Below are 13083 nucleotides of genomic sequence, written 5' to 3' on the forward strand. Positions count from 1 at the left end.
TTCAGCCTGGTGTCCACCAGCACCCCAGGTCTTTCTCTGCAGATGTCACCCCCACCATGCACTGGTGCATGGGGCTGTTCCTCCCTAGGGGCAGGACCTGGCATTTGCCCTTGTTGAACATCACGAGGTTCCTCCTGGCCTGTCTCTCCAGCCTCCCCAGGTCCCCCTGAACGACAGCTCTGGGGCTCCACCACCGCTCTTGCCCCAAGCACCCCCTGCACTCTTGGCCAAAATAACCAAACCTGCGTTTGCCCTATAGATCTAATAATCTGAAGTCTTGCTTCTCATCTTGGCTTTTAATGTGTTTGCCCATCACTTCATCAGTTTCTTGTTGCTGCATAAATGGGAAAAAGTCTTATTTGCTTTTGCTGTTAACATTATTTTCACTTACCATGCAGACTGCTGGTGAGTTTTATTAATATACTAGTTGTTGGAGTGTTTAATACATGTTTGTAAAATGACTTGGAGATAATTTGCTGTTTCTATTTAATTTTTAATAAGGTAGCTCTCTTCATTACACTGTCTGCTGGAGATGTTTTATTTAAAAATATCAAAGCTGTGACCATTGTATTTTAATGCTTTAGTCCAGCCAGCCATGCTGCTTTGCTGCAGATGTCTCCCATGCTTGGCAATTAGCGCTTGTGCGGAGGCTGTGGTGGGCAATGAGCTTTGTGCGTCTCCTCTCTGACTTCTGCCGTGCTGCCAGGCCCTTTGGGGTGCTGACCCTGGGGAGGACTTTACCTTCCCGGCTGTCACAAGTGGACCTCAGAAATGTCATATTTGCAGCAAATGTTTCTATGAAGGGCTTGGGTTTGATGAACTTAGTTATCTGGTGCAACAGCATGGTCAGAAAATGCTAGACCACCTCTATTTCTGCCCAAAAGTCATAAATCCCAGTTTTCCAAGGTGAGCCAAGTGGAGATGGGATCCTGCAACCTCCAGATACCTTGGGATGCCATTGCTTTGCGTAAGCTGCAGCTTACGCAACCCACCAGCGTGTCTTCCCAGAAATGTGTTAAATCTCTCAACCTTTCAGCCTGGTCAGGGTGAGGATGCAGCTCTCACAGACGTGCTAATGGTGGCCCCTGGAGATGATGCGAAATAGTGATGAAGTGTGCAAAAATTAGCAGGGGAATAGTGCCTGGTACCTCTCTCTTTCCTGTTCTCCCTTATACTTTAGTTTCTCTTATATATCTAGATATTTCTCTTCCATTTAGTGGGAGTTTTGAAGGCTTTCTGGAAGGAGGGTCCATGGGTCTATGAGCGAAGACCTTCCACAGGGAGGAGGAGGAGACCTGTAGGACCTGATGGGTATTCCCACTGCTGGTGCATCATGGAAGGAGACCAGGAGGGGAAGGTGGGAAGTGCTGTGAAGATGCCTGTTTACAGAGGGGCCTTTGATATCACTGTTAATGTCTGGGCTTCATCTTAAAGGTCTTTTCCAACCTAAATGATTCTATGGTTCATTACAGAAAAAGCTTTTGTGTGTGTAACAGTTAAGTGTAGAGTGTTGACTTACATTTTTAAATCGTGGATGTGGCCACCAAAACCTGTACTTGGAGAGGTCAGGTTTTAAATGCTCCATATTTTCAAAGTCTTCTGAGACGCCAGTCCTTTAAGATGCCAGAGGTCCTGGCTTGTTTTATCAAGGCATTTATTGGAATTGGTCTACTGAACCCTACCGAGAGCCAGCGGGTGTTGGGAATCTCTCCCCTACCTTAAATCTCAGCCCATTCCTGAACCTCAGACTGTTGCAGTCTCTTTGCATGACACAGTGGTTCTGCCCTTATAACTAAATCTTATATGCTTTAATGATTACGCCTTTTTTAATTTATATGCAAAATCGATTCTCACAATCAATACCCCTGTGGGCTGAGAACCCTGGGCTGCAAGTGGAGCTTGACTCTGGCTGCAGGAATTTTAATTATTGCTCCAGATGACTATTTGAGCTCAAGATGCAACATGGCTGGGTTTTTGTTTTGTTTGTTTCTTTTTTTTTTAAAAAAAAAAAAGCCTGAATTTGCTTCTATATCAAAATCTATAGTAAATAGCAAAGTAATTTTCTTCTGGAGTCCCCAGTAAAGTGGGATTAATCACATTTGGCTTCATCTTAGGTTTGCTGAAAATGGTGTTTAACTTTGAAGCTCCTTTTAAATCTTTAGTAAGTTTGAGTGCAACCTTCTCATATCAAGCACAGAGAGCTCCTGGTTCATGTTCCAGCTCAGAGGGTTACAGCTGCTGCTGTTAAAGATGCCTTTGCATTTTTGGCTTTTGGATTGCTGTTAGCCTTCCCTTAGGTTTTGATGTGCTGAAATAGGAGTGCAAAATTGAAACATAAATAGTCAAAGGCAAAACATCAGTACATATCACTGCCTGATAGCAGGGAGACCTTGAATGATCAGAAGGAAGGGGTTGAGCTTGGAGGTCGGTCTGGTTTTAACAGCAAACTCCAGAGTGAACTTGGATAAATCATATAATTGTCTTGATCTGCATTCATTCCTTAAGTAGGCATGAATCTGTGCATTGCCAATGTTTAATTTAGCAATATCTGCCTCCTGAGTGATTGCAGCTGATGCAAACTGCACCTCCCGTATTGCTCAAGACCCTTGTACTGCAGCAGGATTCATCCCAAGGAGGTCGATACATTTTCAACTAATGCTTTTGCAACAGAAAATGCTGAAGCTCATGCTGTTGCACATAAGCTTTGTTGAATTTTTCCAATTACTAAAGCATTTTGGGAAAGAGAAACGTCCTATTCCAAAAGGCACTTCAAAGAAGGTCCACTCATAGGTTCAAACTGACTCACTCTTGCTGAGAAGTGTGAGCTTAGCTATTATTTCCAAAAGGTGAAAAATCAGTGTGAAAAATCTGAAGCTAAAAATTTATTTTGGGTATTTACTTATTAATGCTTTTAATTTGGGGTTCATCCAAATAATTGAGACTCTTTTTAACTCTTCACCCAGCTCAGAGGGATCGATCCTAGACAAGTTTTGGGTCAAAAACACTTGCCACCCACTTACCTTTTTGGTGTTTTTAGCAAAATCATTGCTCCATCTTCATTTGGGGGTGGGATATTTCTGCAGGAAGGGTGGCAGAGCCCTTGGTGAGGTGAGGGCAAAGGAGATGCTGCAGAGGCAGCTTGCTGGGTACGATGCGTGTGGTTTTCTTTGGGACAGATCAAGCGCCTGGTGTCGGTGTTAGCATCACTGCCGAGGCCGGGAAGAGCCGGCCTTTGCAGTCAGCTGGGTAACGTCATAGGGTGTTCATCATGGGCAATTGTCTTCAATTTTGACTTGACCCCTTGAAGCCCTTCAGGAGGCTCTTTGAGGCAAACATCTGAGGCCATAAACCGAGGGAGAACAAAAATAGGCACCAGTCCCTGAAGGGTGGAGCTGTCAATGTCGAAAGCGTTTTGCAGCATTGAAGAGTCACTGTAACATGACCCTGTGTTTCAAGTGGAAAACATGAGAAAAATCTCTCCTGAAGGCCAGCTTTTAAGTCATCTGCACCGAGCCTCTCCTTGGAGACTGTCCCACAAGGAGGTTCCTGCTGGTGGCCACCTCGATGCACCTCAAACTCAGTTTGCTAGTGGAAAGTCTTTTATTCTGGACTAGTTGTGTACCAGAAAGTGTTATTGTGGATCAGGTATTGGTTTTCTCTAGTTTTTATCCTGGATCAGGTTTAATTTCCTCTCTAACTATCACAAAATGCTTCAAGATAGCCCCAGCTTTCTGCTGTTTGCCATGAGCTGCTTGCCAGGGCACCAGCATCCAATATTAATGATCGCGGAGCAGCAGCTGATGCAATCCTGCTCTCTGCTTCCCAGGCATAGGTCTGCTTGGAAAGTGCAGAAAGAAGGGATACCCTTTGATACAGTGTGTTTTCCTCTCTCTGGAACTGCATTTCAAGGGAAGTTTTAATTGGTTTAGCTTTCAATACAAATTAGAAGCAGCAGCATATCAGGATCTCCCCATATGCAGCGAAGTGGTTGCTGCAGAGCTCAGATGCTGGGCTGAGGATACAGGTTTGCTGGTTTTCCTGGAGCTGATTATTAATTGCCTAGCAGATTGTGAGTACTACATAAATAATAGATGGCTAAGGATAAATAAAATATACCTTTCTTTTCTTGCTGCATCTCCATTGTGCAATTTGAATAAAGCAGCTGGACTTTTTAGCAACCATCACAGCAAGGGAAGCTGTTTCCTTACCATGCTCTAGAAGTTGCCCCTTCCTTGCTTGGCCTCTCTATGAGTATTCATATTTTTTGCTGTCACTGATCCCAGACCAGCTTCGCTGCTGCCTGGACACTTGCGGAGCCTTGTGCTGTGATCGCAGGTTCGTGGGGTGAATGTCTCTGCTGGGGCGAGCTCCCTGGGAACTGGCTCCACTTTACTGAGGCGGGACTGGGATGGGAAAGATGAGAGGTTTCCTTCCAGCAGCAATCACACATCTTAGCACTTGTGCTAAGAGCGCTGCTTAAATATCTGCATGGAAGTCAGGATCCTGAACGCATCCTGCTCAGTGATCTTGGTGTTCGCAACCTGGAATTCTGCTTTGTACAAAATCCTCCTATAAAGGTTGTGTTGTGTTTTTTTTTTCTCCTCTAGCTATAACCCTTGATCTATTTATTGATCATTAGCAAGATAATAGCTTTTGCTTGGGCTGTGCTCAGAAATGGGGCTGAGAAGTGTGGATGCAATGCAGTGACTGCAGCAACAACGTTGTTAATAACAGAATATTTGTTTCTAGTGAAGGCAGGTTGCTTCTGGGGTGTAAGGGGTGTTGGGGCCTCTGGGGTGGCACAGACTGGTGAGTGGCCCCAGCTGATGGCAGTGGCGTGGAGCAGCCCTTCTGCGGGCATCACTGCTGTTGTGGTGGTAGGGTTTGGGGCTGAGCTCTTGTTTCTGGTCCAATGATGTGAATCATGGAATAGTTTGGGTTGGAAGGGACCTTTAAAGGTCATTTAGTCCAACCCCCTGCAATGAGAAGGGACATCTTCAACCAGATCAGGTTGCTCAGAGCCCCATCCAAGTGACCTCAAATGTTTCTGGGGATGGGGCATCTACCACCTCTCTGGGCAACCTGTGCCAGTGCCTCACCACCCTCATTGTAAAACATTTCTTTCTTATCTAGTCTCAAACTACTCTTTTTTAGTTTAAAACCATTACTTCTTGTCCTATTGGTCATTCTTGTGGTCCCTGCAACCCTCTGCGTCTCTAAGCTGTTGCCGGTCTTGCTGTTATTAATTTAGTCTGCCGTTCACCAAGACGGAGCTCAGCAATGTAATGCGATGGCTTTGGGGTGCTAGTAAAAAGCCAGTGACTCTACTGTACTGTATCATGTTATAGAGTTTGCAGGAGGTACCTCAGCTTCTCTTTAGGTGCTCAACAGCAGAAAATTCCTGGGTTCCTTTCTAGCATTTATTACCTTGGTTTTCATTATTGCTGGGTTAAAGACATGGCTTTGGCAGTTAAGTGTTTGCTAGGATGCTAGTGAGTGCGCGAATGTCCTCACATCGGCGTGAGGCTGCCAGCCCCTGCTTGCTGGCACAGACTGGGACCAGTGATGCTCTGGGGTCACTGTGACTCCTCTGGCAGGACGGCCTCCGTCCCTCTTGCTGCTTGGGAAGCCCTCTCCAGCTGGGATTGAAGTTTCTTGCAAATGGAGGGCAGTAACTGCACAGGTTTGCTTAGATGAGGTCTCTCTCACCCAGGGCATGGGCAAGGTTCCTTCCTCTTTTAATGGGAAACACTTTGGCTGCTTCGTCGTGAGCCTGTTTGCCTTTGCTCAGCGCTGAGCTGTGTTGCTGAGTTATGTTCTACAAGTGCCTAATGAAGAGCACAGATCAGCCCGTGTCCCACCAGCTGAAACTGGAGGGACTGGATGGTGCTGATGGCAGCTTTAAATACGACTTAAATGTGGTGTTTTTGGCTCTGTCAGAACCCCTTCAAATTCTTGTGTCTTTGACCCCTTATATGTAGTGGCATCTTGCCCAGGAGCTGGGAGGGCTGGGAATGTAGTATTGGTATTCTACAGGGAAACAGGGAAAGGACAGTCCTGCCCTGGAGAGCTGGTGTGGGAGTATGAGGGATGGAGGGTCTGCGGTCTGGCAGAAGGTGATATTTTGGGTTATCGGGGTGCGCAGGAGGCAGGACCTGGTGGCTAAATTACTTTGATGGTTCAATTCCTAGGTGTAGATATGTTATTCTGCAATACATACTAGAAAATATTCATATTAACGATGAACTTAACATGAAAAGTCAACATCTTTTATGGTGAAAGCATGGGAGGAGGCTGCTCCTCCAACGAGGCTGTGGGCATGATGGCCCCTGGTAGGGTGGGTACTGCTGGAGGTCCCTTCCCCTCTCACCATGAGTTGGACCCTACTCCTCCTCTTCACTGCTCCCCCCAGAGAGCTTTCTGTCTTCTCTCAAGGTCCTAAAGCCCCTGCCCACACCTGTGCTGTGCACAGCTATACATACCTCTATAAATATAGGTATATGTATAAATATGTGTGTCAATATACATATATAAATATATACTTAACTTGCAGCAGTGAACCCCAGCCAGCCACTGAAGAACTATAAAGATTTTTATATTTGGCATGAAAAACTTACTAGTAATTGGGAAGAGGGTTTGAAATCCTTTGCTTATTTAGCATTTGCCTGCAGTTTAGACCACATTAGGAATATTGCTTTCTCCTGGTCCCTCCTGCCTGGGTGAAACACAGAAACCTGCCTTGGAAATAAAATCTGTCAAAATGACTGTGGTTTGTGATCACCTACCTGCCTCTGAGCCAGCGGCTCGTGATGTGCTGGAAGGAGAAAAATCTGTCTTTTCTTGAGAAAAAGACCCCAATAGACACAAGCCCCTGGGAGGCACCTGCTGAGTGAGGGGCTGCAGGGGTCAAATACTGAAATTATTGGGTTAGATCCCAGCATAAATAGGAGAATTTGGGGCCAGTGTGGAGCAAGGTGCCAACAGCTGCTTTTATCAGCTCTATTAGATGTCCTGAGTTAGGGAAAATCAGTATTGGGGGTTCATGGACTTGAGTGCTCTCTGGTTGGGGTCCTATTCTCTCCTCCATCCCCCTATGCACATGTGAACACAACGCTGTGACTTTTATTGCTATTTTTAAAAGAAGATCCATATCTTCCAGTTTAGAAACACTTCAGCCTGGCTACGCTCCCCGTTCCCACCCAGCGCTCTGAACACTTGGAGTGACCTCATGACATAAATAGAAGTTGCACCTTAAAAAGAGAGCCCTGGATGGGAAAAGCTGGATGCAATTAAATCGGAAAGCAGCCCCGTTGCTCTCAGTGGTTGAAAAGCAAAGCCCTGTTTTGTTTTCTTACTGATAGCCCCCGTGCAGTTTGCTGTGGCTCCAGGCTTGGAAGGAGGTACGTAATGGCTTGTCCCTGCGATATGTCATGCTGATGGTCTGTCAGTCACTCCCAAACAAGTTTTAAATGCAATTTTGTTTCCCTTCAGGGTAGCTGCTCAGCACCTCATTGCTTGGGCATATAATTGCTTTAAGGAAGGGACTGCCACACTAAACAACTTACTTGGTACTTGGAGTTGTTAGCTTTTGCTAACTTCTAGGACTACTTTTATGCTTGCAGTTTTTCCTTCTTCATGCTGCATGCTTCTGTTGAGGGTGCCCAGCAAAGCACATTGCTTGGAAATGAGCTGCCCGTGTGTCTTCATTGCTCTTAGCGTGGCTGCGGGAGCGATACATTTGTACTGGTGATTTTCTGAGCTGTGCCGTGATCCAGCTCTGCCATAGTTTTATTCCAGTCTGTTCTTTACCAAAACCCTAGCAAGGAAGTGTGGTGGTCGTGGTCTTCCCAGCCTGGTCACCAAGGTGTGATGCCATTGGTCATAGATGGTGATTTTCTCCTTTGCTGCCTCTGTGGATAAATTGTCACGATAAGGGATGTTGGTTTGGAGTGCAATGCAAAAAGGAACTGGGAAAATGGATTCCTGGTCATTAGGAATAACGTAGCAGGTCAGCTACGTTCAGTGGAGAAAAGCTGTGGTGTGGAGGTACCTGCAGGGTGTGAACTTGGCCATAAACTATCCTACATGTACATCCCATGAGGAACAGCGTGCAGAAACTGTAAGCTGCCCTCCAGGGGAAGGTGGATGTTAGAAGACAAGTTTTGGTACTAAATGGCATGTAGTAAATCCAATAGGTGATTTGTAAAAAGATAACTTTTTGCTCCATTGCTGATGGAGCAAAGAATTCTGGTTCCCTTTCAACCCTTTAAGCCTGCCTCAGTTTCCCCAGTAGGAAGCTGGGCAGACCTTGCTTGAGGATAATGCAATTACTTCTAAAGTCTCCAGATATGCATGTTTGACTCCTTTAGAGTCTTTCTAATCTGGCGAGATACTTATTGACATATTCTCTACTGCTGTTTAAAAATGTCTTGCTTCCCCTTTCCCTCTTGGCAGCTCTTTCACTCTGTGCAGCCTCCCAGGAAAGTTTGCAAGTCCTTTTAATTGACCGAGAGCAGTTTGTGCTGTGCTCAGATCCCCTGGCACGGACAACTGGCTGATGAGGTTTTACTCCTGCTACAATACATTGCAGCAGGAGTGGCTTTTTCCTTTCAAAAAATCTGTTTTGTTGGAATAATAATTAGTATATTGCAAATTCTGGATTGGACCGAGCCATGTTGATGGTTTCTGTCCTAGAATGGTTTTATTATTGCTGAAAATGAACATTTGTGCCCTTACATAAATGCAGAGAAGAGCCTAAAGTGTTGTCTGCCCTTGGGGTCTCTCCCTGCCCGGAGCCCTGGGGACATTGCGGCTTGTGGGGTCCCCAAAGGTCACCTCCTTTCCTCACTCCAGGCTTTCTAAGAAAGGGAATATCTTGGTCTCCCACCGATGGTGAGAGCTGCCTTGTAATGGCAAGAAATGATGTAATTATGAGGAATTCCTATTCCTTGTAATGGGAAATGCATGAGGATGGGCTGTCAGCTCCTTCCAGAAGACTAAACAGAAAAGTAGATCCAAACGCATCAAAAAAAGCCACAGAAACCACGAAGCAAAAGCAACTTTCCCAAATGATTAAATACCCGCACATTTTAGGTAAAAAAATAAAAACCAGAGCACTTAATGTTCCCTGTGCTGGATGGGAGCTAATGCTCTAACACCCAACAACACTTTTCAAGACATCGTCTACTGCTTCAAATCCCAATGCTTGGATCAGCTTCTTCCCAAGGCTTTCTCTGCCTCTGCTCCGGGCTGAGGTAAAATACGTATTCTGATTCCTGATGGGATTTACATCTCCTTGTTTATGGATTCTGAGTGCTCATTTGTAACACAAAACTTTTGCTTGGTCTTGCAGAACCGGGTGGGTTTGGTTTGATCAACGTGGTGGTGATGCCTTGTAAAAATATAGGGCTGGAGTACATAATCCTGACAGTTGTTTGGAAAATTGCTTTTTTCCAGCAGAAATGAGTTCAGACCAATCAGGGCATTGGATTAGTGAAGCTTGACCTGCTAAATTGAATCAGACAGTTATACAGCATCAGATGTTCACTGCATTGACCTTTTTAATGAGAAATAGGTCTATTAGATCTGTTTTACTCTCAGTAAAATATTTTACGCATCTGAGTGGTGCTTTCCGTCATTTAGGTACGTATTAAGTTATAGAGGGTAGGTTACGATGTGACCAAGTAAAATTAGCTTTTTGATGGCCTGTCCAGGTGGAACACGTCTAATTTGTTAACTTGCTGACCCCTTTTCTCTCTGTGCCAGAAGCCTCAAGAAAAGCAGATGCCAGCGAACAGCCTTTACGAGGGGAAAGAAAAGGTAAAGTCATCCAGCAGAAGCTGCTCTGGCAAATCTCTGGCAGCCTGCACCCCACCAAAAATCAAAATAAGAAGGCAAAGCCCCAGGCCTTCTCACTTCTGCTGAGTTTTAGGGTTTTTTTTTTCATTTGGGAGTGCAGGCCCTTTCTGCTGCCGATGCCTGATCCCAGAGTAGTGGCTGCTCTGTATCAGATGCTCCCTTCCTTTGTTCTCCCATTCTCCCCCTCTTCATTTGATCTGAATATTTTAACCAGCTCAGATTAAGTAATTGCTTTGAATAATTTTTAACTAAGGTGCAAATTAATTCATGTGTGCCTTCATTGGTGCTTGAAGCACTGAATGTAGAAAGCATTGCGTACAAGCTAAGAGCTTGGTAAAACCCAACTTTCTTTAAAAGCTGTTGGGCTATTTTAGAGGAATCGATGGGGATTCACCAATTTCCCTCACAGCCTTTATGGAGAAAGAAGGGTGGATACAGATGCTGACCCGCTTAACATGTTGTGCTCTGCTCTTTGGCCTCTGCATGCCCTCAAGGTCTGATATCTGGGTTGTGTTGCTGCATCATCCATCAGACACTTTCCAAAAAATCAAAAGTGCTTCAGATCTGAGTCAACTGTCTAAATACAGGCATTTTGTCATATTTTAGGTGTGATATCCTCCTTAGCTGCCAGTTCCCACCCCAGGGATGTACCCTCTCAATCCCATGTCATGTCTGCCAACCCTTGTGGGTGTCTTGGATGATGGGAGGTCACCTGAGATACCAGCAGATGCTCACCACAGAGCCGCTGACTCCCATTCATACATGAGTATCCATGAAACCAGGGACTTCCAGGCAATATCTGTTTGTAAAAAGCTCCATTTACCTAGACTTGCTCTTGATGTTGATCATTCGGTGTCTTTGGGAAAGACAGTTGATGTTGTTAAATTAACTTTTATCTTTGCTTCTACGCTGCATGTTCACGGCGTGCTTCGGTGAGACCTTGTCTTTGCCAAGATGCAGTTTTTCCTCTTTGTTCCCTCAAACCAGTTAATAGCTGTTTATTTTATAAAAATGGTCAGGTATAGACTCTTCCTATAATTTGACAGAAATCCCTGGATAGGGACACGGTCCCTAGATCTTTTGTGACAAATGGAAGAAATTACTATGTTATGGGAAGTGAATAGTCAATATTTCATTTCAGAGTTGCCATGTACAATTTTCCCCATTATTTGGAGAAGATTAAATGAGAAAACTCAATTCATTATTACATTTTTAAAATATGCATTGGATTTCTTCAGATTGTTATTTTAGGCTGGCTCTTCCAATGCTGTTCCTTGGCAAGAATAGGGTCAGGGTTTCTTTTTTTTGTGTGTGTGTGAAAGTTGAAAGACTCATTTAAGCTGTTATCATGGAAAACATGTGTTCTTGTTGATTCACATCAGGGTTCCTTTTAGAGTGTCATCTGCTGAAATGCTGTCTCTACTTTTGGCACATCAGGTGTCAAATATCTGTTATCGCTTTCCAGGTGCAGTGGCTGATGTGTTGGGATTTGAAAGAAGACCTCAGGCATGTATTCTGTGGAGGTGGGAGGATTTCCCAGTGCTTGAAGGAAGCAAAAAAAGAAGCAAAACCAAAAAATTTTGAAGGACGTAAAAGCTGGTTGCAAAGGCAGAGTTTCTCCCTGGAGGACAACTGCAGCTTTTGACCACCTCTGTTGGGCAATGTCCCCATCCGTGATGCCGTGCCTCCTCTGAGACCTTGTTGACTTTACAGCAACTTTGTCATCCCAGGAGAAGGGTCTTGGGCCACCCAGCTGAGAAGACAAGGAGAGAGAGCCTGGCTGTGCCGATTGTCTCTCTGGTGGGGCACCGGAAGACCTCTGACCACCTGTGTCTCCATGCCTGCTTCCAGCCTGCTCATCTCCAGGAGTTAGTAGCCTAAAAAAAAAGTATTAAAAAAAGGAATTTAGAGGGATAGAAATGAAAAACCAGGAACTAAAACTACCTCTGTATGCTTTTGCAATAATACGCTGAAGAAAGAAGAATTAGGAATGTCCTGTACCTTGCAATTCTGGCTTTTGCAGACATTGGCTTGGAGGTGGACCTGCATGATCTATGTGTCAACTCTTCTGTTATCTCCCAGTATGAAGGAGAGGGGTATTTGCAGATGGTGAGTGCTGCTCTGTCGTGTCCTGCGTGCCATCCCTGTCCCTTGCCACCAGCTTTGCTTCAGCTCCCCTGAAGCCCCTCAAGAAATGCAGGAGGTGAAGGTGGTCCGTGCAGGCTCAGCTCAGGTCATACAGGGGTGGTGGGAGCTGCAAACAAGCTCCAACTCCTCCTGCTCGGCTGTGACCGGCATGCAGAGAGGAACGAGAACCCATGCACAGCAATATGAATCATAGCCTGTGAGCAGTGCCACAAACAACTTATCCATGTCTGATCTGTTAATACATATTTATTCTGTTAACAAGTAATTCATTCCTGAACAGAAAGCTTGGGAGTTGATTTATATCGCAGTCAAATCAAGTCTGAAAAAGCTGCTAAATTCACCTATATAAATCATGACAATTTTGTTTTTGCTATGAGCAGTAGAGAAAATGGGTGCTGAGCAAATGTGGCACTTTGACTATTAATAATTAATAACAGTTAATGACCAGCATGAGCAGTGCTCTATTATTATTAAGTTTGTTAATAATATTGATAATTATTTTAGTATTATGACAGTGACCATTCATAATAACGATGAGCAATAGGCACCTTGGAGTGCCCCTGTTGCCCTGAGGACACAGGTAAGTCACTTGGTTGAATGGGTGTAATAAAGGGTCCACGTTCCCTTTTGCAAGATGCTTTTATTCCTAATTTGTGGTGAGTGTCTGAATAAATGTGTATGTGGGCAGAGACTCCCCATCAGCATTGCCCCCGGAGAAGTAAATCAGTGTCAGTCATTCCTAGGTTTAGTTGTGTTTACCTAAAAACCCCACATTGTTTGTACAGATAAATACATGTTGCAGGGAACATGCTCAACTTGAAATATTCTGTGGACTGAAAAATTCAGCATTCACTATATTTTTATATCTGCATTTCTTGTCTGTCTTATTAAACTGATTTCTCTTTAGGATGTTATGTTTCTCCTGTAACTTTTGTATCTTTTCTGCCTCTGTACAAGGTAAAATTACTTTAGCTCTAACTTCTATCATTTTAACAAGCAGCAAATACAATGGATGTGGATTTCCTGGGAGGGTGAAGCGTTGGGAGCAGGAATTGCACTAAAGGTTTAAACTCCCTT

At 44.6% G+C, this 13083-nt stretch overlaps 1 long non-coding RNA gene across 1 annotated transcript in view; it reads left to right on the forward strand.

Annotated features, from left to right (window-relative positions):
- The window catches only part of LOC148053772 (uncharacterized), a 39751-nt gene extending 26984 nt beyond the window's left edge, over positions 1 to 12767 (forward strand). Inside the window, exons 2-3 of the long non-coding RNA XR_015707913.1 lie at positions 9766 to 9819; positions 11324 to 12767. This is a non-coding gene — a long non-coding RNA (uncharacterized LOC148053772). The remainder of the gene's footprint in view (positions 1 to 9765; positions 9820 to 11323) is intronic.
- The last annotated feature ends 316 nt before the right edge of the window (positions 12768 to 13083 follow it).

This window comes from Nipponia nippon, unplaced genomic scaffold (genome assembly GCF_047370975.1).
Source record: "Nipponia nippon isolate SJK-2023a ecotype South Korea unplaced genomic scaffold, ASM4737097v1 scaffold_37, whole genome shotgun sequence".
Classification (NCBI taxonomy): domain Eukaryota; kingdom Metazoa; phylum Chordata; class Aves; order Pelecaniformes; family Threskiornithidae; genus Nipponia; species Nipponia nippon.